This window comes from Polistes dominula, unplaced genomic scaffold (genome assembly GCF_049000335.1).
Source record: "Polistes dominula isolate Pdom_NZ unplaced genomic scaffold, Pdom_raw_medaka contig_23, whole genome shotgun sequence".
NCBI classification, from domain to species: Eukaryota; Metazoa; Arthropoda; class Insecta; order Hymenoptera; family Vespidae; genus Polistes; species Polistes dominula.
This window is the reverse complement of record NW_028300963.1, coordinates 5,957,558-5,983,820: the sequence shown is the minus strand read 5'-3', so window position 1 is coordinate 5,983,820 and position 26,263 is coordinate 5,957,558. Positions and strand designations below refer to the sequence as shown.

Here is a 26,263-nt window from a genome sequence, read left to right as displayed (position 1 = left end):
TAAAATTCATTGATTAATACATATTGTAAATTTTTAATACTTTAACAACATTTCTATATATTAAAGTTTTCAGCGGCAAATAAATTTTTAAAATTCTATTGTAATTAAAAAACAAAATACAATACTGATTTTTTTATATCTGCTACGCTCGACATTTTAATCTTTGAAAGCATTAGTCAATTAACATAATAAATTCTTATAACTCAATCTAAGGGACTAAAATGTAAATATTTTTTAGCGTAACGCGTATCGACATAAACTCGTATCCTATAGATCGCTGGATCGAGTCTCATCAGCTTGACTTCTTATTTTTGAAGTGACAACTTCTTTAGAATGAAGATGATTTGAAAAATTGCAACGTGGCGCGGAGTAACACGGCAATGAGGCACAGTGTATCATGGAAATCCAGTGCAGCAATGAAACGGGCCCGACGATACTATTATAAGTAAGAAGAGAAAAGAAGACAAACTTATAGGATTGAACCTACGAAAGAATGGAATAGAATATAGCTGTATAGTTTTTCCTATTCTTGGTCTCCTCTTTGTACGCTGCTTCGTAGCCCCCACTCTTGGCTATTACGCGTTGTATATATATATACATATACAACGTGTGTGTGTGTGTGTGTGTGTGTGTGTGTTTGCATGAGACTGCAACTACGGAGCTTAGACATACATTATCTCAATACATGCATTTAAAAATACAAGTTAACTCCTCGACAATCAACTAGTCTTACAAGCAAAGCTGTTTAATAATATTATATGAAAGACTATAGCATAAGAAAAATTTAAGATCTCTTTCCACAGGATGATAATTTGTAATTATTATTAATAACTAGATAAGGAAAACGAAATTTTATTATTGCAAATACAAAATCCCGCCAGTGTTCCCGACGCTTAGCTTGACCCCTCAATTCGCGGTCTCGTAGACTTTATTTCTCTAAGATAACTCCTAATATTGTCCTCCCATCTATGTCTCGGTCTATCTACTTGTTTTTCCCTGTTCGGTACCGATCAGTATTTTATGCACTGTTCGATCCTCACACATGAGGTGGTGAACAGAGGGCCACGGGACAAGCCCATCTTATTCAGCTTGATTTTACGACATTAATGGTGTCGGGTTTGTTTTACATTCGGTCTACTTCTACGTTTGAGGGTTTCTTCTCTTCGCTCGTTTTCCCATCGCATTTTTAACCAAAAATTTTACGAAGAACTTTATTTTCCAAAAATCTACATTTCTTTTCGTCCCGATAGGATGATTGTCCTTTATATCCTGATTTCTAGACGCCTAGACAGCAATCACAAGCTGAATAATTAATTGATCGAATAAAAATATGAAATAGCTAGAATTATTCTTTTCTTTAATTTTTCGTTAATTTCGTTCGTCTTATTTATGATCGATCCTAAATACCTACCGAAAGTTGCTCACCCGTTCAAAAATGTTATTCCGGACGACCAAAGTTTCAGAATTAAGAACATTTTGAAGTCGATCAGTGACCATATATTTGGTTTTTTCTACGTCTTATTGTAATCCCAAATCTCTTTTCTTACATATTATTATTTTCGCGTTAATAATTAACGACTTTTTATTGTCTCCTAGCAAAGCAATATCGTCCATATATGTCAACAGTTGCGTTGTCTCGTTCTAATACAGAATATCTATACTTTTTTGCAGTTCTTTGACTACAAATTCCAGTACTAAGTTTAACAAAAGAGGTAACAATGCGTCCCCCTGTTTTAGCCCGCTATGAATACTAAAAGCTTCCGACAATTGATTACCTATTCTCACTTTACCACGAATTTTCTTCTGAAAACTTCTAGACGTAAAAAAAGGATCAAATATTAGTAAATTTTATATCTTTTTTAAAAATAAAACTATTCCTTTGGTAGCAATAAATAGTTACAATTAAGTACAAATGTAATAAAACAATTGTTTGGAGTATCAAGAAACAATTTAAATAAAATCATTTAACATTCTGAGATACAAAAAGGTAATAGACTGAAGATATAGACGATAAAAATAATATTCTTTATTTTATTTCCTTTTCAAATACGCTATTGTAGACGATAAAATTAATATTTAGTTCTTTCTTTATTTTATTTCCTGTTTGAATACGCTATCGATCCTAGTGAAACGAAGCGCGACGAAAACCTTTGTGCAGTATCGGGTCCTTCGGGTTGTTTTGGATTTCTAAGTAAACACATGCGACATAAGAAGAAACGATATATTTCGTTGTTTAAAAAAAAAGTTACTTTATGCATGATTTTCACTACGATCATTATCAAAAACGAAAGCTATACCAATCGGTTGACTACGGCAAGAGGGGGTGGGGTGGATCCTTCTGCTATTGGTCGATAATATTCATAATCTCCTTCACTTTCCTAAGGGGTGTCTGTTACTCTTTTATGATATAAATATGTGAAAGAAAGTAAGAAAGCAAGTCTTTAGTCTTCAGTTCCTTAGTCTATCAAGTCCTTAGTCTGTATCAGTCTGTATATCCGTCTGTCTGTAATCAATTCCTTATTTTAGTCCTTAGTTCTCAGTTCACTAATTATACTTTCAGTCTGTTATATTCGTCTGCGTATTTTATCAGTTAGTTTATCAGTATATCAGTCAGTCAGTCGGTCATATATTCATAACTCTTTTGTATTCTGTATTTCTTGTAAATACGTGACTTTTTGTAAACTTATGTTAATACCGCTTAACATCATTATAATTTAATAAAGTATCATATAATTCATCATCATCAGTTATTGTTCTATGTCTGAACCCCACAAACAATTTGATAATTTTTTTTTTGAAAAATAAAAAAATTTTATTAGAATTGAAGCTAAAAAGCAGAAACTTCAAGGTATTAAACTTTATATATATATATATATATTTTTTTTTTTTTTTTATATAAGTAGATAAATGTTAATATTTATTTTATACATACATTTAATTATATTAAATAGTATATTTTCTTGATATTTTTAAATGAATAAAATGATTTTTCTTATTACTTTAACGGTTAGCGTTGCAACGGCGAATAAATATCAACATCGCAGAAACGATAACAAAAACGAAATTCAATAAAAACTATAAATAGAAGCAAATACGATAGAACTGAAAATTCTTCTTCTTGGGAAATAATTTCACTCAACGATTTTGTTTTTATATTTTGTTAACGCTAGAATAGATGATAGCGTTTAGAATTTGAAATCTAAATATATACTTTCGAGATATCGTTAGGACAGTTAATATGTTTACGAACGCTTTAAAGTTTGCTTAAATAGACGAGAATAAAAACAACGGATAAGACTTTTACCGCGAGAAGAGAAGAAGAACGGTATCGAACGAAGTGTTGATTGTGTTTCACTTATCTTATTCTAAATTAACATATAATTTAATATTACCTCTTGAATAAATACAACTTATTATTTTCTACTTAAAAAAGTACAATATATTTCTGCATATTACTTTTTTTTCCACATTACTATTACGACACAGTCAATCTCTATACTTTTAGACATAAAAATAGGATATAATTTTAATAAATTTTGAGTTTTCTTAATAAATATAATTATTACTTTGGTAGCAATATATAAAAACATATTTGTAGAAATGTAATTAAACTTCATATCATCTCGCCCAAATCATCATCTTCTTACTCTTTCTCTTCCTCTTCCTCTATATCTTCCTCTTCCACTTCCCCTAGTCTGTTGCCAATGATTCTTTCATTTAATTTCTTGTTTTCAGCTTTTATTGCATTATACGTTTTCTGAATTGCTAATGCACTTTATTTGCGGGTTCAATTGATAGTGAAACTTGAACCAATTAAGCCCGTACAAAAATAAAACAAATTTGACAGCAATTAACAACAAAACCAAATTAATTCTGTTAAAATTTAAATTAAAAGTTAAGTGAATGTATGAATTCCTCTCAAATGACTTTTGACATTTTAATAGTACGTTCTTTGTACCTCTATAAACATTCAGGTAAATCGTCAGAAGTAGCATGAGTCATGTACGGGGTAAAAACTGGAGCAGTCCCTAAGTCGGCGCGCCGCACCCCGTTTCGCGCTCTCATACTTTGCACCCCAATTCCTCACGAATGCTTCCACTTTTTTTCCGACATTTTGCACATAGTTTTCTCTATACATAAACAAGACACACACAAGTTGTCAAAAATTTTTCTTTTTATGTAAATCTTCAAAAATTTTTACAACTTTTCCAGCTTCCGACACCCCTTTTGTCATCGATTTACACTTCTGACATTTTTTTCCATGCTTTCTCTCATGTTTCTGGATATCTACGTAAATTTTTTACCCATTTCTCTAGTTATTTTTTCTATTATCAAAATTAACAAATTTAGGAGCCGAGCCCTCCCTTTAATCTTTCTGATCGCCTTCTGATGATAGGGCTACTCTTTTGCCGACACCGTTCCAACCTTTTCTAGAAAAACAATTCTGTAGGGAAAGTCATTTTCCAAAATCGGTTGCTAGCTCCTAGCCTAATGGTACTTTAGTCGAATGATATAAAAATAATAATTTATGGAAACCATTATGAACATACTTTGATGTAATATAAAATGCAAAAAAAAAAAAGAATTAAGCTGATTTTAACCTAATTTTTATCTTGTCTAATTAAAAGACACGTAATCTTTTCTATTTATTAAATTCGCCATATAATCATTGAAATCGTTACTGCTGGAGAATCTTTAAGACATTTCAGAAATTGGAACACAACTGCAGTATCTTGCAACACTTTTAATTTTATATTTTTTAATGTATCTATACCAGCGAAATTGTCGACAGATACTTCATTTGTAGAATAAACTATTTATTGTAGCCCGCTTTTTTTATAGACATTCAGATACGTCTTAACAAAATAATCACTTATGCAATTTTTTTTTGCCATTTAAATGCATATAGTATGCATAAAAACGCATACCTTTATTGTCAATGCACTAATACATAAAATATATATATTAAGATGAGAGAAAAGATGAGAGATAAATAGTACGTGTGCGTGTTTATGCCAAAATATTTCTGGGAGTATCGATAGGCGTCGGAAAATGACCTTATTGTGTGCGTTCGGCAATCAAATGTGGATGGGATGCAAATGTGAACGTTAATTACTTAATAAAAGTGCGTTTTATCGTGTTTGAAATATTACACCACCTGATAATATTGCTTTGTGCATTATGAAAGTGCTGAAGTCTCTCGAATATTCTCGGTCCGGAAGTATCGGAAGATCTAGTCTTTGGCTTATCAGGAATGATCTGGAGACATCGAGAAGGAACGTAAGAAGTAGCGAAAACTTATGATGAGAGATGATAGGTAAATATGTTCAATGAAGGCAACCAGCGGGTGCCTTTATGATTCTGTGCCATTAGGAATGTGTTACAAGTGTATTATGTTATACTATAGATACTTACATATAAATATTATTTCTTAAAATGTATAAATAATTAAATACTATTTATCATAATAAGTCCTACATATCTTTTTCAAAATTTCCGATGAATGATGACTTTAATTTCTTTTTTCTTGTCTTAGAAATCTTTTAAACAGACATGAAAAAAAATATACTATTATCTAATGTAAATCATTTAGAAATACCTAATGAATATTTTTAATGAAAAATCAAACTTTTAATATTACAGTAAAATAGAGAGAAGAATTTATAATAATAAAGATTATTTATACGCAAGAAATATAAATTTAAATTTTATTTAATATTTTTTAAAAAGTGTTTTTAATTAGTAATACTTGGTAAATTCATAGACAATTATAAATATTGCTTTCATAGGCAAATTCAACAAAAAAGAAAAAAGTAGGTTATTACGGTGATGCGGAAGCAGGATCCAGGTTATCTATGACATCTTCAAATTATAAAAATAATTACTTATTTTTAAGAAACCCAAAGATTAAACAGAGTAGAATAAGTTACAAATAATTTCTTTAAAAGTAAATATAAAAATATTCATTAAGAATGAATGGATTTACCAGCACGATTATATTTATTTGAAATATTCATTTATGCAATTTGCTTTTGCAATTGAAACTCTATTACGTATCGTCTATTGTAATTATACTTTTATTCAAAAAATATCTTTTTTAAGGTTTCTTGTTATGACCAAATTCCTCAATTAAGAGTCCTCTGGTAATTAGTTGCTGGGGATGAGGAAGAAGGGATTAGAATAAAATTAATCAAACACGTGGTTGAGCCAAACAAAGAAACAATGCCTTTTTTATTGGCTCGTCAGGGAAAAGCCTTGCGGCATAAAAACCCTGGATAATATTTGATTATAACAAGGAGAGTTCACCACGCGGTGTTGCCACGCGGGAAAATACCGTCGATGTGAAATGTATACAAAGGAAAGATCTCACCTCTCCCTCGCTTCGCTTACGTTTCTTAACTAATTTAACTTAACTCCTTAGATTTAGATATATATTTACAGGCGTCCAGTGATGGAAAAAAAGAACGCTTTGATAGTTACTAGTATCGATGCTCACAATGAGTATCGATCTATAGTTCTAATCGATAGAATCGGACGCGCGCGATTTAACTACATCTAATTATCGTACGAACATTTCGGATCGTACATACTCCCCCCGTTGAGAGTGTAACGATCAATAATATTCATGATACATGTGTTGGTGTTGTGCGCTTGTTACAATCAATTTTACAATACTTTCGACCTAGGTCACTTAATCAGTTAAATATACCGCTAGCTGTATAGGTTATTGAACATGTTCATTTCATTGCTTATAGCATAAGACGCGCGACATATTCGTTGAATCGCTCAGCCTATCTCCGCTGACTTGCTCAGCATATCTGGATAATCGCTGGCTAGGCGATCTTCTTGTACGTACAAGGGAATAGTTGGGTCTTAAAGACAATATGAAAAATTAAGGATGGTTTACCAATGGACAAATAGTTGTCGCATTGTTCTTGACAACTCCGTGGACCGTCTTCAAGGTGACCACTCGTACTATATCATCTTCTCCTGGATGTATGCTCACGATCCAGCCTAACGGCCATCTCATGTATAGTTGAATTTTGTTAATAAGAATGACGGTGGTATTTCTTTGATTTTATGCTGTAGTGGGATCCATTCTAGGCCTTTCCTTGTAATGAGTTTCTATGAAGAGAATCGATTGGCTGGAGTCTTAATATAATTTTCCTCCGACAATGTCGTAAACGTTTCTTTAATCTAAAAGAAATGTGCAGGCGTTAGTGCTGTTGAGTCATTTAGGTCTGACGAAATGGGACATAGCGGGTGTAAATTTAAAAATGGCTTCGTTTTTGATCGAAAATGTGGTCTACTCTTCGTATGCGAAGAAAAGTTCGTCCACGTTTCGCCTAAAATGATATTTGAAAGATTTGACTGCAGCCTCCCACAAACCTTCAAAATTAGGTGAGAGAGGTGGATTGAAATGCCATGATATTCCATGATCTACCGCAAAATCATGGACCTTTGTCTTATATTTGTCCGACTCAATCAGGGCATATAACTCCCTTAACTGGTTATTAGCCCCGACGAAGTTGGTTCCGTTATTAGAATAAACGTGAGTTGGAAAAGCTCTTTGACTCACAAATCGCCGGAAAGCGGCTAAAAAAGCATCTATAGTCAGGTCGCTGACTAATTTGATGTCTACAGCCTTTATAGTCATACAGACGAAGATGCGCCTGTATATTTTAACGCGACCCTTATTACGGTACTTCCTTTCCTTCGCGTAGATTGGACCAAAAAAATCCTCTCCTATGTGGGAGAATGCGATGGCTTCTTGCATCGCGAGCCCGGTAAATCACCCATTTTACATCGGATGCCGGATGTACAGAATCAAATGCAACGTACGCAATGACGTACGATTCTTCACACTTGATTCTTACCGTCGATGAGCCAAAATTGTCATTTAAGGACATAGAGGGTAGTCTGCATATCGGCGTGAAAGTTCCGTTCGTGGAATTTTCTGATAAGGAGATCGGTCATGTAGTGGTGTGAGAGTAATAATTTTGTATATTTCTCCTGGAATGTTTAAATTCGCGTTCATAATCGACCTCCTACTCGGTATAAGCCTTCTTTGACAAGGATCGGGTTTAACGCGGCGAGTTTTGTGTTACTGACTCCCCCGCTGGTGTGAATCTTTAAAATAGGAGTTTCCCCTGAGCAGAGTTCTATATATAGATCGCGGTTTGATATTTTGGCTCCGTGTGGATAATTAGCACCTTCGTCTTTCGCGAGTTGTTTTATGGTTCGTATGGCAGGAAACGGTGCTGAGACTATTCCGAGTGTTACCGTATTGAGTTCGATTATGCGAATCTATTCGTTATGCAACCAAAATATCCGTTAATACTGGCGATCGTCTGGATGAATCCATATTTGTCGATACATTTTCTCAATATCCGCCGTCAATACGTGCCGATACGTCTGGAATCGTAACAAGTGTTCTACTAAAATGTCTTATATTGTAGGTCCGACTAATAAGGTGTCGTTGAGAGAAAGTCTTTTATCATTTTTCGCGGAGGCGTCGAATACGACCCGTACCTTTGTTGTCATGCTGGCTGATTTAATGACCGCGTGGTGAAGAAGAAAGTCACCTCCTATAGGTTCGTCTTCGACGATCGACATTTGTCCTAACTCGACATATTCCCGTATGATTCGTTTGTATTCCTTCCGGAGCTCATTATTCGCGTGTAACTTCTTCCAGAGATTATGAAATTGGCGTAGGGCTATAGCGCGTAGTTGCCTATAATCGTGTCCTTCTTCGCGGAAGGGTAGACGCACAGTGTATCTTCCCGATTCATAGCGTTTTGTATTTTAGACATAATGATTTTGTCTTCTACTTTGTTTACTGAACTCCATCGCGTTATCTTAGGAACGATGAGTAGCGAAAAGTTCCGCCTATATTTATTGTCTAGTAATCGAATGGTTATCTCGATAACGCCTCTCGATCGAGTTCTGGTATAGTTGATAGCGTGCATGGAAATCGAAGGTGGTTTAATCGGTAAGTGTGACTCTTTCGCGAAATTCTCGGTATGTCGATTAACGCGTCGATTGCCCGAGCTAATAGTATACGTGGTACCTCGAATGCTTTCAGTAAGCCCCCCCCCCCACGCATCCTTTTATTTTTCCCCGGTTAATTGATAGTGTTCGATCGTTTGAAGGGCCTCGCCGCGAAGGGAGTCGCAGAGGTATACGTGTTTTTCTAAGTCTAGATTTAAATGGGATCCATTTCCCTATATTCCCGTCGAATCGCGGGATCTCGAGTCGTTGTAACTGTATTTGTTGATCGCGTGTCTTCGTAGTATCGTTGCTTCCGTTAGAGTTATTCGGGTTGTTAACTGCAGTGGTATCGCTCGAATGAATTTAGTCTCCGATCACATGATATCTCTCTATAGGCTGATCTAATTCGTCAACTCCTATCTCTCTGGCGCTATTATTATCACATTTTTCATGCAATGATTCGTAATCATCTACTTGCTTGGTAAGACGTTCGTAACGTCTTCTTAATTCATCTATACTTATCTTTCCTTCTTCAATTAAATTCTCGAAGTGCGTTTATCGCGATCCTAAATTCTGCCGCTTTTGTTCGAGATGTTTTTGCGATGCCATTATGGACTTGTATCGTCTATTCTATTCCGCGAAAGCTACTTAAATCAATTTGTGGCAAATATAAAAATCTCCTTTGTACGAATGTATTGCCGTGCGTTGGGTTCTCGATCACGCGGGTACGGTCCTGTGGCTATGGATCGTTGGAGGGGGTATCCGTTTATCGTTAGTGGTAGGCCGATGGAGGGGGTCGACCGTTCAAATAAAGGAATGCGGCGTGGCGCTGGAGCCGCCGAAAATGTTATCGTTCTTTGTACGAGGATAAAGCTATATCCGCGCGTTTAAGAAATACCTATTTATAAATATATACGTTTCTACGTTGATATTAGTAATTAAGTTATTCAAGTATCGACTTAGAGCTTCGTATGAAATTTCTTACAGAATGATGAATGAATGGATAATGATATTGGAAATTGCGAACTTCTACTGGATTCGAAGGTGCGATTTCCCTTGAGATATCTATTAATAAAAAAAGGTGTGTTCGCATAAGCGCACGCAGGAATAATTAAAAACTACTTATCTCGCTTTCAAATCCTTTGTGGTACTGTTTCGGCTGAACGGTGTAGATGTTCGCAAGATGGCAGACTTTCTCGACTTCGTTGTTCTCTAATCGGTTTGCTCGGCATGGTGATAGTCTATTCACTGCTTCGTAAATCAGAAGTCAGGAATTGGCACCTCACAGGAGGCACCGGAATGTTATGACCAAATTCCTCAATTAAGAGTCCCCTGGAAATTATTTGCTGGGGATGAGGAAGAAGGAATTAGAATAAAATTATTCAAACATGTGGTTAAGCCAAACAAAGAAACAATGTCTTTATTAATAGCTCGTCAGGGAAAAGCCTTGCGGCATAAAAACCCTGGATGATATTTGATTATAACAAGGAGAGTTCACTACGTGGTGTTGCCACGCGGGAAAATACCGTCAATGTGAAATGTATACAAAGGAAAGATCTCACCTCTCGATCGCTTTGCTTACGTTCCTTAACTAATTTAACTTAACTCCTTTGATTTAGATATATATTCACAGGCGTCCAGTGATGAAATAAAAAGAACGCTTCAATAGTTACTAGTATCGATGCTCGCAATAAGTATCGATCTATAGTTCTAATCGATAGAATCGAACGCGCGCGATTTAACTACATCTAATTACCTTACGATCATTTCGGATTGTACATTTCTGATAACCTATGACTTTACATCTTTTTTTTTCTAGAAACATCATGTTTCTAATTGATAGATAGAATAAATGATTCGATGCACTTTATACTTTTAAATCCAAAGTTGCAAGGTAGAAATAATTTTTTAAGGTCCAGCAAATCTGATAAAATAACGTAAAAAAAAAGTTATTTTTATTTATTATAGTTTTTTTTTTAAATACTTATAGAACATTTTTAAACAAGATCAAAAGGTATAAATATTAAGATAGAGTAGAAAGATATTACTTTAAAAAGCAATTAATAGCAGTAATATTTTAGATAAAATTTTATTTAATATTCTTTGTAAAGCATTATATTTTTTGTAAAGCATTTTCTTGTAAAGCATTATTTAATTATCTTTATCAAATAATAATGCTTGATAATTGTATTGATAATAGTTAGTACTGCCTTCATAAGCTTCCTTAAAAAAAAAAGAATGTTTGTACTTATGTACAAATGTAAGTATACAAATACCATGTATAATCCAATTTAAATAACTTTTATTTAAGCGTCGTTAAACTTTTTTTACAAAATTAGAAAAATTCATGTGTAAGGGTATACAAAAACATGTACCCATAAATAAATATTCCTAATTTACCTTCTGTGCTTTAATCTTATATATACAAGGATTATAATATAGTTTTTATTTGTGAGAAACGGTAAATAGTATTTGCCACTTAGTGTCTACGTAAAGAAAATAACTGATGTTTTTAGATATGTTGTATCGTGATAAATAAATCTACGCTTACTATGTGCATTAACCAATACACATACTAACACACGTATAAACATACACATGGACTATAGCAAGTATTAGGAAGTTCAGTATAGATATAAATATTTTCTGTAATCTATACTCAATATGCGACGCCTTTTCTCTCGTTTCGGCTCGGCAATATTCAGGCGCACACAAGTACACATATTAACAATGCTTAGTTGAGAAGAGTAGAGTGGTTACAAGGGACTGCATTAAGAGAGTACTGTGATATTAGGAAACGCTGTATACTGCCTTCTATCTTATTCTCCCGCAGTCTAAAGCCTATAGATGTATTTATGTTTTTCTTTTCTTGTATTTCCGTTTCATCGAATATCAAATCACTTGAATTCTAAAAAATATTTTACGGAATACGTAAGAACATATGTACGAGAAAAGATAGGTCTTTATGCGTTAGGAGATATGGATTGACCACATACCAGGAATTATTTTAGAGAAAATATGGAGAGATATTTTATTGCTCAAACCGTTTACTTACTTACTAGCTTAATAAACTCGTCTACTTTCGTTAAACGTCTACTTATATTGTAGGATGCCAAAATATTTAACATTTATTAGTTTTTTCTATATATAGAATAGGTAAATAAATTTCATAAGAATAAATAAATAAATAAATTTCATAAAATATATTTTATGAAAGAGTGTATCCGGAAACTTATTAAATACACCAAAGATCTAGACAATAGAATTCAGTTTTGATAGATTTGTAGAACGTTTTCGAATCAATATCTAACAAATGTCTGTCTTCCACAGTCGTTAAAGACAGTTTTTATATGTGAGTGAATTCGGCATTAATAATGTGTTCGCATTATTTTAATATGATACGGATTCTCATGTGTGGTTTCAAAGTTCGTCACCTGTACGAGTGTTACGTAATAATAGTAATGGCCGGATGTAGTGGAAGGGAGGTCTCACTTCTCTCCATCAAACTGTGATCACATGTTGACGTTCAATGCTAATCCAATACTGTCGAAGAGTACTAAAGTCCAAGAGTTGCTTACGTGTACATTAGATATGCGAAAGTAATTTATATTCTTAACGTCATTTAAACTTCTGCAAAAAACTAGCTAAGTAGAAAATTATTTTATCACTTTAGTTCGTTGCAAATTTTAGTATTAAAAAAATTGTATCTACAAATATAGAGCTAATAGAAACGTTATTCCTAACATAATTCAAAAAAACATTTTTGTAAAAGAGAAAACAAATAATTAATGTTTTCAAAACAAGTCTAGCGAATGCATTATAATATATTTATATTAGTATTGAATGAATTAATATATTTTTAAAGAAAAATATTTTTTAGAATTAGAGTGATTTGATATTCGATGAAACGGAAATACAAGAAAAAAAAAACGTAAATACATCTATAGGCTTTAGACTGCGAGAGAATGAGATAGAAGGCAGTATACAGCGTTTCCTAATATCACAGTACTCTCTTAATGCAGTCCCATGTAACCACTTCACTCATCTCAACTAAGCATTGTTAATATGTGTACTTATGTGTGCCTGAATATTGCAGAGCCGAAGCGAGAGAAAAGACGTCGCATATTGAGGATAGATTACAGAAAATATTTATATCTATACTGAACTTCCTAATACTTGCTATAGTCCATGTGTACGTGTGTTAGTATGTGTATTGGTTAATGCACATAGTAAGCGTAGATTTATTTATCACGATACAAAATATCTAAAAACATCAGTTATTTTTTTTACGTAGACACTAAGTAGCAAATACTATTTACCGTTTCTCACAAATAAAACCTATATTATAATCCTTGTATATATAAGATTAAAGCACAGAAGTTTAATTAGAAATATTTATTTACAGGTACATGTTTTTGTATACTCCCATACATGCATTACTATTTGATGAAGATAATTAAATAATGCTTTAGAAAAAAAAAGTATTATTGCTTTACAAAGAATGTTAAATAAAATTTTATCTAAAATATTACCTGCTATTAAATGCTTTTTGAAGTAATACATTCCTATTCTATCGTAATATTTATATCTTTTGATCTTGCTTAAAAATGTTCTATAAATATTTCAAAAATAACTAATATAAATGGTGTTAAACGCTACGCAGTATTCTTTATTTTGCGTTTATTTACCATATCTACAAAATGCAATCGATACTTTTATGTATATAAATAATATCCGATATCTAGTGTGGGACACAGAGTGTTTTGTTCAATCGATGGGCGGTCCTTCTTAATTTTGTTTTCTTTATCCCTATCAAGGGGCAGCTGCATTTTAAGTTCTTGGAGGAGAAATATTTTTCTTTTGGTTTATTCGTTATTCGTTTCTTTCTTTTCTACTGCTGATTGAGTAAAGACGTGCTTCCACCTTATCATATAAAATAAAGAGAATATTGTGTTATAAGAAAGAGTATTTCTAATATCCCCTATAACTCAATAAATAGAATTAAATTTTTTTTATACATCGTTTTAATTGATTTGTAAGACCTTAAAAAATTATTTCTACCTTGCAACTCTGGATTTAAAAGTATAAAGTGCATCGAATCATTTATTCTATCTATCAATTAGAAACATGATCTTTCTAGAAAAAAAAGTAAAGTCATAGGTTATCAGAAACCTTAGAAAAGATATTTCTTGAATAAAAGTATAATTACAATAATACAATAATCCGGATCCTGCTACCGCATAACCGTAATAACCTACTTTTTTCTTTTTTGTTGAATTTGCCTATGAAAGCAATATTTATAATTGTCTATGAATTTACCAAGTATTACTAATTAAAAACACTTTTTAAAAAATATTAAATAAAATTTAAATTTATATTTCTTGCATATAAATAATCTTTATTATTAGAAATTCTTCTCTCTATTTTACTGTAATATTAAAAGTTTGATTTTTCATTAAAAATATTCATTAGGTATTTCTAAATGATTCACATTAGATAATAGTATATTTTTTTTCATGTCTGTTTAAAAGATTTCTAAGACAAGAAAAAAGGAATTAAAGTCACCATTCATCGGAAATTTTGAAAAAGATATATGTAAGACTTATTATGATAAAAAGTATTTATTTATTTATAGATTTTAAGAAATAATAATTATAAGTAAGTATCTATAGTATAACATAATAAACTTGTAACACATTCCTAATGGCACAGAATCATAAAGGCACCCGCTGGTTGCCTTCATTGAACATATTTACCTATCATCTCTCATCATAGGTTTTCACTACTTTTAAGACTAGATCTTTCATTACTTCTGGACCTAAAAAAATATTCAAGAGACTTCAGCACTTTCATAATGCACAAAGCAATATTATAAGGTGGTGAAATATTTCAAACACGATGAAACGCGATCTTTTTAATTAATTAACGTTCACATTTACATCTCATCCACATTTGATTGCCGAACGCACACAATAAGGTCATTTACCTGACGCCTATCGATACTCCCAGAAATATTTTGGCATAAACACGCACACGTACTATTTATCTCTCATCTTTTCTCTCATCTTTATATATATTTTATGTATTAGTGCATTGACAATAAAGGTATGCGTTTTTATGCATACTATATGCATTTAAATAACAAAAAAAAATTGCATAAGGGATTATTTTAATTAAGACGTATCTGAATGTCTATAAAAAAAAAAAACGGGCTACAATATATAGTTTATTCTATAAATGAAGTATCTGTCGACAATTTCGCTCAAAACCCAAAAAAAAAAAAACCCCCCCCCCCCCCCAAAAAAAAAAAAAAAAAAAAAAATTTTATTTATATAAAATATTAATTTTTTAAATAAAATATATTAAAACCCCCTTTTTTTAATAAAAAAAAAAAAAAAAAAAAAAAAAAAAATAATTATATTATTTTATAAATAATTTTAAAATAATTAATTTTTTTTAAAAAAAAAAAAATAAAATAATAAAAATAAAAAAAAACCCACCCCCCCCCCCCCCCCCCCCCCCCCCCTAATACCCCCCCCCCCCCCCCCCCCCCCCACCCCCCCCTCTCCCCCAAATTTTTTTTATAAATTTCTAAAAAAAAAAATTTTTTTTATACTAAAAAAACGGCTACAATAAATATTTATTCTACAAATGAATATCTGTCGACAATTTCCTGGTATAGATACATTAAAAAATATAAAATTAAAAGTGTTGCAAGATACTGCAGTTGTGTTCCAATTTCTGAAATGTCTTAAAGATTCTCCAGCAGTAACGATTTCAATGATTATATGGCGAATTTAATAAATAGAAAAGATTACGTGTCTTTTAATTAGACAAGATAAAAATTAGGTTAAAATCAGCTTAATTCTTTTTTTTTTTTTGCATTTTATATTACATCAAAGTATGTTCATAATGGTTTCCATAAATTATTATTTTTATATCATTCGACTAAAGTACCATTAGGCTAGGAGCTAGCAACCGATTTTGGAAAATGACTTTCCCTACAGAATTGTTTTTCTAGAAAAGGTTGGAACGGTGTCGGCAAAAGAGTAGCCCTATCATCAGAAGGCGATCAGAAAGATTAAAGGGAGGGCTCGGCTCCTAAATTTGTTAATTTTGATAATAGAAAAAATAACTAGAGAAATGGGTAAAAAATTTACGTAGATATCCAGAAACATGAGAGAAAGCATGGAAAAAAATGTCAGAAGTGTAAATCGATGACAAAAGGGGTGTCGGAAGCTGGAAAAGTTGTAAAAATTTTTGAAGATTTACATAAAAAGAAAAATTTTTGACAACTTGTGTGTGTCTTGTTTATGTATAGAGAAAACTATGTGCAAAATGTCGGAAAAAAAGTGGAAGCATTCGTGAGGAATTGGGGTGCAAAGTATGAGAGCGCGAAACGGGGTGCGGCGCGCCGACTTAGGGACTGCTCCAGTTTTTACCCCGTACATGACTCATGCTACTTCTGACGATTTACCTGAATGTTTATAGAGGTACAAAGAACGTACTATTAAAATGTCAAAAGTCATTTGAGAGGAATTCATACATTCACTTAACTTTTAATTTAAATTTTAACAGAATTAATTTGGTTTTGTTGTTAATTGCTGTCAAATTTGTTTTATTTTTGTACGGGCTTAATTGGTTCAAGTTTCACTATCAATTGAACCCGCAAATAAAGTGCATTAGCAATTCAGAAAACGTATAATGCAATAAAAGCTGAAAACAAGAAATTAAATGAAAGAATCATTGGCAACAGACTAGGGGAAGTGGAAGAGGAAGATATAGAGGAAGAGGAAGAGAAAGAGTAAGAAGATGATGATTTGGGCGAGATGATATGAAGTTTAATTACATTTCTACAAATATGTTTTTATATATTGCTACCAAAGTAATAATTATATTTATTAAGAAAACTCAAAATTTATTAAAATTATATCCTATTTTTATGTCTAAAAGTATAGAGATTGACTGTGTCGTAATAGTAATGTGGAAAAAAAAGTAATATGCAGAAATATATTGTACTTTTTTAAGTAGAAAATAATAAGTTGTATTTATTCAAGAGGTAATATTAAATTATATGTTAATTTAGAATAAGATAAGTGAAACACAATCAACACTTCGTTCGATACCGTTCTTCTTCTCTTCTCGCGGTAAAAGTCTTATCCGTTGTTTTTATTCTCGTCTATTTAAGCAAACTTTAAAGCGTTCGTAAACATATTAACTGTCCTAACGATATCTCGAAAGTATATATTTAGATTTCAAATTCTAAACGCTATCATCTATTCTAGCGTTAACAAAATATAAAAACAAAATCGTTGAGTGAAATTATTTCCCAAGAAGAAGAATTTTCAGTTCTATCGTATTTGCTTCTATTTATAGTTTTTATTGAATTTCGTTTTTGTTATCGTTTCTGCGATGTTGATATTTATTCGCCGTTGCAACGCTAACCGTTAAAGTAATAAGAAAAATCATTTTATTCATTTAAAAATATCAAGAAAATATACTATTTAATATAATTAAATGTATGTATAAAATAAATATTAACATTTATCTACTTATATAAAAAAAAAAAAAATAATATATATATATATATATAAAGTTTAATACCTTGAAGTTTCTGCTTTTTAGCTTCAATTCTAATAAAATTTTTTTATTTTTCAAAAAAAAAATTATCAAATTGTTTGTGGGGTTCAGACATAGAACAATAACTGATGATGATGAATTATATGATACTTTATTAAATTATAATGATGTTAAGCGGTATTAACATAAGTTTACAAAAAGTCACGTATTTACAAGAAATACAGAATACAAAAGAGTTATGAATATATGACCGACTGACTGACTGATATACTGATAAACTAACTGATAAAATACGCAGACGAATATAACAGACTGAAAGTATAATTAGTGAACTGAGAACTAAGGACTAAAATAAGGAATTGATTACAGACAGACGGATATACAGACTGATACAGACTAAGGACTTGATAGACTAAGGAACTGAAGACTAAAGACTTGCTTTCTTACTTTCTTTCACATATTTATATCATAAAAGAGTAACAGACACCCCTTAGGAAAGTGAAGGAGATTATGAATATTATCGACCAATAGCAGAAGGATCCACCCCACCCCCTCTTGCCGTAGTCAACCGATTGGTATAGCTTTCGTTTTTGATAATGATCGTAGTGAAAATCATGCATAAAGTAACTTTTTTTTTAAACAACGAAATATATCGTTTCTTCTTATGTCGCATGTGTTTACTTAGAAATCCAAAACAACCCGAAGGACCCGATACTGCACAAAGGTTTTCGTCGCGCTTCGTTTCACTAGGATCGATAGCGTATTCAAACAGGAAATAAAATAAAGAAAGAACTAAATATTAATTTTATCGTCTACAATAGCGTATTTGAAAAGGAAATAAAATAAAGAATATTATTTTTATCGTCTATATCTTCAGTCTATTACCTTTTTGTATCTCAGAATGTTAAATGATTTTATTTAAATTGTTTCTTGATACTCCAAACAATTGTTTTATTACATTTGTACTTAATTGTAACTATTTATTGCTACCAAAGGAATAGTTTTATTTTTAAAAAAGATATAAAATTTACTAATATTTGATCCTTTTTTTACGTCTAGAAGTTTTCAGAAGAAAATTCGTGGTAAAGTGAGAATAGGTAATCAATTGTCGGAAGCTTTTAGTATTCATAGCGGGCTAAAACAGGGGGACGCATTGTTACCTCTTTTGTTAAACTTAGTACTGGAATTTGTAGTCAAAGAACTGCAAAAAAGTATAGATATTCTGTATTAGAACGAGACAACGCAACTGTTGACATATATGGACGATATTGCTTTGCTAGGAGACAATAAAAAGTCGTTAATTATTAACGCGAAAATAATAATATGTAAGAAAAGAGATTTGGGATTACAATAAGACGTAGAAAAAACCAAATATATGGTCACTGATCGACTTCAAAATGTTCTTAATTCTGAAACTTTGGTCGTCCGGAATAACATTTTTGAACGGGTGAGCAACTTTCGGTAGGTATTTAGGATCGATCATAAATAAGACGAACGAAATTAACGAAAAATTAAAGAAAAGAATAATTCTAGCTATTTCATATTTTTATTCGATCAATTAATTATTCAGCTTGTGATTGCTGTCTAGGCGTCTAGAAATCAGGATATAAAGGACAATCATCCTATCGGGACGAAAAGAAATGTAGATTTTTGGAAAATAAAGTTCTTCGTAAAATTTTTGGTTAAAAATGCGATGGGAAAACGAGCGAAGAGAAGAAACCCTCAAACGTAGAAGTAGACCGAATGTAAAACAAACCCGACACCATTAATGTCGTAAAATCAAGCTGAATAAGATGGGCTTGTCCCGTGGCCCTCTGTTCACCACCTCATGTGTGAGGATCGAACAGTGCATAAAATACTGATCGGTACCGAACAGGGAAAAACAAGTAGATAGACCGAGACATAGATGGGAGGACAATATTAGGAGTTATCTTAGAGAAATAAAGTCTACGAGACCGCGAATTGAGGGGTCAAGCTAAGCGTCGGGAACACTGGCGGGATTTTGTATTTGCAATAATAAAATTTCGTTTTCCTTATCTAGTTATTAATAATAATTACAAATTATCATCCTGTGGAAAGAGATCTTAAATTTTTCTTATGCTATAGTCTTTCATATAATATTATTAAACAGCTTTGCTTGTAAGACTAGTTGATTGTCGAGGAGTTAACTTGTATTTTTAAATGCATGTATTGAGATAATGTATGTCTAAGCTCCGTAGTTGCAGTCTCATGCAAACACACACACACACACACACACACACACACACACGTTGTATATGTATATATATATACAACGCGTAATAGCCAAGAGTGGGGGCTACGAAGCAGCGTACAAAGAGGAGACCAAGAATAGGAAAAACTATACAGCTATATTCTATTCCATTCTTTCGTAGGTTCAATCCTATAAGTTTGTCTTCTTTTCTCTTCTTACTTATAATAGTATCGTCGGGCCCGTTTCATTGCTGCACTGGATTTCCATGATACACTGTGCCTCATTGCCGTGTTACTCCGCGCCACGTTGCAATTTTTCAAATCATCTTCATTCTAAAGAAGTTGTCACTTCAAAAATAAGAAGTCAAGCTGATGAGACTCGATCCAGCGATCTATAGGATACGAGTTTATGTCGATACGCGTTACGCTAAAAAATATTTACATTTTAGTCCCTTAGATTGAGTTATAAGAATTTATTATGTTAATTGACTAATGCTTTCAAAGATTAAAATGTCGAGCGTAGCAGATATAAAAAAATCAGTATTGTATTTTGTTTTTTAATTACAATAGAATTTTAAAAATTTATTTGCCGCTGAAAACTTTAATATATAGAAATGTTGTTAAAGTATTAAAAATTTACAATATGTATTAATCAATGAATTTTATTTTGTGAAAATTTGTTGTTTTCTGCATCGGTTTTACACAGTTATAAGACCTTGAAAAAAACGTCCTACCTAGCAGTGCTTATTGGTTTGTGAATTTAAAAGAATAAAATGTGCCTTTAATCGTTTACGTAATACATCGTACGTAAACTTTTATATTTTTAAAAAAGAACAATGGAAATTCCCAATGTCATTGCAAGGCCTAAGAAAGACATTTTCTATATAAGACTACATCGACAATGCGTCTTGCGTAAAAGTATTTACATTGCTAAACCAAATCGCACGAGTAAATATTTGAAATTAATTTATTCGTGCGGTTACATCAAACATATGTTTAATAAAATAGCTTCATAGTAAAGTTGATCTAGATCATTCTTTATTTTTTTATAAACTACATTTGATTATGTTGTTATTCTATATTAGATATTAATAGTGCGTCATCGTTCTTATCTTCTAATTTAATTGTAATTAGAAGTGCAATACTTACAACTGCAGTTATTCTTACTAAGTAAAGTATTCCTATTAGATAAATGAAAATAGCATTAAGAATATTAATTATGAATTGAATTTATAATAAATGTTATTAAACGGTTTTCATTATTATACATTTTTATTTTATTGTAATATGTACAAGCTTTGATAAGGCATTAAAAATGTATGATAAGTATTTTTGAAATAACTACATAGAAATATATTGATTTTCTTCTCCTTTTTACAAATTTATAAGACCTTTTCGAAATACTCCTACTTAACAGCTTTTACATGTTTCTGAATTTAAAAAAAGGAAGCACTTTAAATTGTTTAACCTTTACACTGTATGAAAACATGTTATAATTAGAAAAAATACAATAGGAAGTCACAGGTCATCGAAATCGTTGGGAAAGATATCTTTAAAACAAACAAAAATCAGTTTGCTCTATTTAAAAACTTTTCTATTTTATTGAAAAATTATTATAAATTTCCTAAATACGCAAACATTATAATTGAATAATTAAAAAACACGTCTTTAGATATTTATAAGAACAATATTCTACAGTGTTGTTTAATTCTTTTTCTCCGAAGTATCTTGTAAACATATTCTTTTTTTTTTTTTTTTGTAAAATATTGCTGAAAATACAATTATTAAATTCTATATATTTTATATTTATAATTATAATACTTACAAAATAAATAATAATTTAATATTCATTTTTCAATAAAATAGAAACATTTTTAAATAGAAAAAAGAAAAATAGAAATTTAAATAATAAAAATAAAAAAAAACCACGCACCTTCTTTCTTTATTTCGACCGTCGGTTCGTTTGGACCTTATACTTTTATCGCATACCTACGTGCTTATCTCTGTTTATTCTTTTACCTTTATATCGCTCGTACCTACAAACATTTCAAGTATCAAAAGAATACGTGTCCACGCTTTGTGGTATGCAGTCGCACACAAACGCACACATATACAACCAGAAGCGATAACTACGAAGCATAGCATAAAGAGGAGACCGAGAATAGGAAAAACTGTATAGCCATATTTCGTCTCTCTCTCGCAGGCTTAATCCTATATGTTTGTCTCTCTTTCTCTCGTTATTAAGTATAGCCGCCGTTTCATAGCTTCGTTACAACATAGCTGCGTTTCTTTACTTTTCAGATCACTCCCATTCTAAAGAAGTTTTCACTTCAAAGACAGATCACAAACCTACTTTCTTTATTTCGACCATCTGTTCGTTTGTACCCTATACTTTTGTCGAATACCTACGTGCTTATCTCTGTTGATTCTTTTACCCTTTTATCGGTCCTACCTACAAACAGGTATAGGATCGAAATTATATGTGTCCACTCTTTGTAGTATGCTGACGCACACAAATACACACACATATACAACCAGGAGAGATAACTACGATGCATAGTATAAAGAGGTGACACACACAGAGAATAGGAAATACTGTATAGGTATATTCTGTCTCATTTTCTCGCAGGCTCAATCTTATATGCTCGTCCATTTTTCTCTTCTTACTTCTGTTTCGCCTTGTTTTCGTTATGCCGTAGCGTTACATTTTTTCAAATCACTCCTATCGTAAAGAAGTTTTCACTTAAAAAAAAGTGATTGAAATAGATGCTTTTGATTCTTATTAGGGTTTAAAGTTGTTCGTTTTTAAATAAATGGAAAATTAAGATCTTATTTTTTTTTTTTTTTTTGAATAATTTATTATAGTAACAAACATAAATATAATAAGTATATTTATTCTAATAAAGTAATTATTTTAAAGAAATTTAAAAAAAAAAACGTTTGAAAATAAACATGGTAATTAATATTTCTAATGATTGAAGCTACTCTCATATTCTATGGCCTTTAAATTGTCCCTTTGAATATAACTTCACAATAATTTCTTAGCCAACTTTTTTATTTTATTCGAAACATAAATTAAACTCGTTAATTTAGTTCGTCTGTCCTTTTATTTTATTTATACGAATTACAGTTATTTACAAAATTTTGTCTTTTGTGAATTTCACAGTTGTAGATAGTATAGAATGTTAATAGATATTTTTAATACATGTGTGCGAAGTGAGGTATTCTATGGCTTAAAAATCGAAACACGAGCCAAAGAAACGGCGCGTTTAAAACCGTAGACCGTAAGTGGTCTCCATTTGCTGGATGTTGGTTGTTTAATAAGCTTTCACCGCTCGTTCTTGTTATTAATTGAAATTTTGGATTGGACCAGCCTGTGATCGCTGCCTATTGAAAATTTATTCAGCACAGTTACATCCCGCACTATATCCTTTCTGTTAGATATGATAAAGTCGATTTCATCCTTTGTAGAACCGTCAAGGCTGGCCCAGGACCATTTTCACTGTGGATTTTTGCGATAGAAGCTGTTCATTGCAAATAGGTTATGTTGTAGAAGAAATTCAAGAAGCGTTTGACCTCTCTCATTCCTTTCTCCAAATCCATGGATTCCCAACGATATTTCGGTTTCGTCTTTCTTATGCCCAAATTTAGCGTTAAAGTCCCCTATTAGCATGCTGTAGTTGGTAAATTCTTGCTGTATTGCGGTATTTATATCATCATAGAATACTTCCACCTCAGTGTCCTAATGTGCTGATGTAGGTGCGTATACCTGGATAATTTTTAACGAGTATCTAGTGTTTAGTTTGTATATGAGGTACATTACTCTATTACTGATACTGTGGATCTTGGTGACATTTTGTATATGCTTTTTGTGTACTAGGAACCCGACTCCTCCTTCGTCTATGTGTTGGCCTTCTCTGTAGTATAGCAAACGGCCTGAATGAAGTGTTAGTTGTTATTCGTTTCTTCTTCTATGCTCGCTTATTCCTAGTATATCCCATTTGATATGGGAGAGTTCTTCCTCGAGTTCTTGTAGTTTCTGGGTCTTTTATAACGTTCTGGTATTTAAAGTAGCAATGGTCAGTTCCGGCGGAACTACGTTTTTAAATACATTATGCAAGTTATTTAAAGGTTGCCTACAAGCTGAGACAACACCTTCTCAATGGGATCGGGCAATAATTATAATACTTTATAAGAAAGGAGATATCACCAACCTGCAAAATTACAGACCCATTAGCTTACTGTCGCATATATATAAGCTGTTTATGAGAATTATTTGCAAGAGGTTAACAAATAAATTCGACCTATATCATCGAAAGTGAGAGGAAGATTGCATGGACAACCATTGCACAAAGCTGTGTAGAGAAATACAATGAAACGAAACACACAATCACTAGGTTCGCGCCGAACTTCCTACTAAAAAGCGAAAATGTAAATATTCTACTAAAAGAATTAAAATTAAAGTTTACAGAGGATGATCTAAAAAGAGACAGGGAACAAATCTTGAGAAATACGATTAAATCTCATAACTATAATAAGAGAATCTTTGATCTCCATAGAAAAGAACTACAGTTAGAAAGGGGAGACCGGGTTTACGTAGACAATGGAAATTGCCTAAACAAGAAAAAACTAGATTAACTAAGAATTGAACCATATAAAATAATAAAGAAGATTTCCAATTCAATCTACGAAGTCAACACCGGACATAAGAAAACAAAATCGAATCTCTTCGATATCACAAAGCTAACTCCGGCGGTAGATGGGCACGGAACAATTACTTCGAATATACGTACGTAATTGTTCCTCTTCAAGGGGGGTGGGGGGTGGTGATGTAAAGATAACCGCGACATTCGTGCAACCGTGTCATCGCTTCTCTTATGGTAAAGATCTTCATTACCGACGTTGAACCGATGATGATGTAAGAATAGGGCGTTGGCGTGATAATGACAGAAAGGATAAAAGAGTTTGCATAAGTAGAGATAAAGGAATATAACAGAGAAGATAAAGAAATTTTATAAGAGGAAAATAGAAATTGTAGGAGAATAAAAGAATCCTGGAATAAGAGCTTTAAACGTTGTTTCTTTTGTTTTACGGATAAGAGTTGGAAGAGAAATGAATTAACAAATATGTACATGGTGTAAATAAATCTTTTGTTCTACAGAGAAACGCAGTTGAGTTTTATTCTATTCTAACCTAAAATCGGAATAAGAAAAATCATATAACATGCATATTAACCCCACCAATGGTCCCAATCTTTCTCGGAATCTCTAGACTATTCTCAACCGATTAAACAAAAGACTTCTTTCTGATTTCCGGTTCGAGAATAATTGAGATATTTCGGGGCACCTACAAAACGATAACATCAGCTGATATCGCCATGCACGTTCGCTTTTCTTTCCTGCCACACACATTTGTATTCATAACGCTACATGTACTCACACTCATTCTCATATCGCTGCGTGCACTCACACTCATATCCATATTGCTACATATACTTTCAAATCTTTCAACGTTTCATGCATACCATACACTCGCACTCTTCATCTTTCTTCCACACTTACATATATATATATTTAATCCCACTCGTATACAATGTACACAATTCATATTATCAATTTGCATACAATACAACAAGAAAAAACATAGTCACCGTGATAATGTTCGTTTTGCAATAACATGGCTAATTGAGTTAATCTAAATTTTACACTGTCTCATAGCAATTCTTTATCGTAAACAATTACCTTTTTGACTACGATACACTCTCGAAAAAAAAAAAAAACAGCAATTTAGACGGCGTACAGTAGTCCCAGACTTATAATATGTAGCCAAAAAATAACAATATAGTTTAATATTTTAGAAAATTAGTATATGAATTTTTTTGGAGTAGTTGACTACAAATCTAAAATTAGTTTTTTGAACAAAATAATGGGAGACATACAACCGAGGATAAAAACTATGTTAATTTGAATGAAAGTAATGTTATTTGTGGCAAGATCGTTATTTTAAACGTGTCTCCTTTTTTATCGTAATTATCGGTAGGATTGTTAGATGTGTGCTAGATAGGTAAACATGAATTACCATTCACTGAATTATTATGACTTACCTCGTGTTTAAGACTCAACATAATAACTTATAATGTATTATATATATATATATATAGAAAGTGATTTATCAATAAAAGTTATTTATATTCATTAATCTTTTTGTATATTATTTATTTAGTGGTACGAAGGAGTAGTAATACCACAAATTTTCCAAGTGTTGCTGGTGGGTTGCAAACGAACAGGCGCACATTTTTATAGTTATATTAATAATTACAAATTAAAAGTACAAATAATATTATAATAATATTATATAATAAATTATCCTCGAGACTTGTATATTTGAAGGTTTCACTTTAAACTTGTGTGATATGCGCACATGTTTTATTTTTTAATTATATATAATAGATATATAGAAATTATATATATATTGTACTTCT

The 26,263-nt window shown here is 31.8% G+C and overlaps 1 long non-coding RNA gene across 1 annotated transcript; it reads right to left on the bottom strand.

Moving 5' to 3' along the window:
* Window positions 1-23,728: 23,728 nt before the first annotated feature.
* Window positions 23,729-25,798, bottom strand: LOC149032562 (uncharacterized). Its single transcript, XR_016176593.1, has 2 exons — window positions 25,222-25,798; window positions 23,729-23,996 (listed from the first exon to the last, which is right to left on the bottom strand). It is a non-coding gene; the product is annotated as an uncharacterized LOC149032562 (long non-coding RNA).
* Window positions 25,799-26,263: the final 465 nt, after the last annotated feature.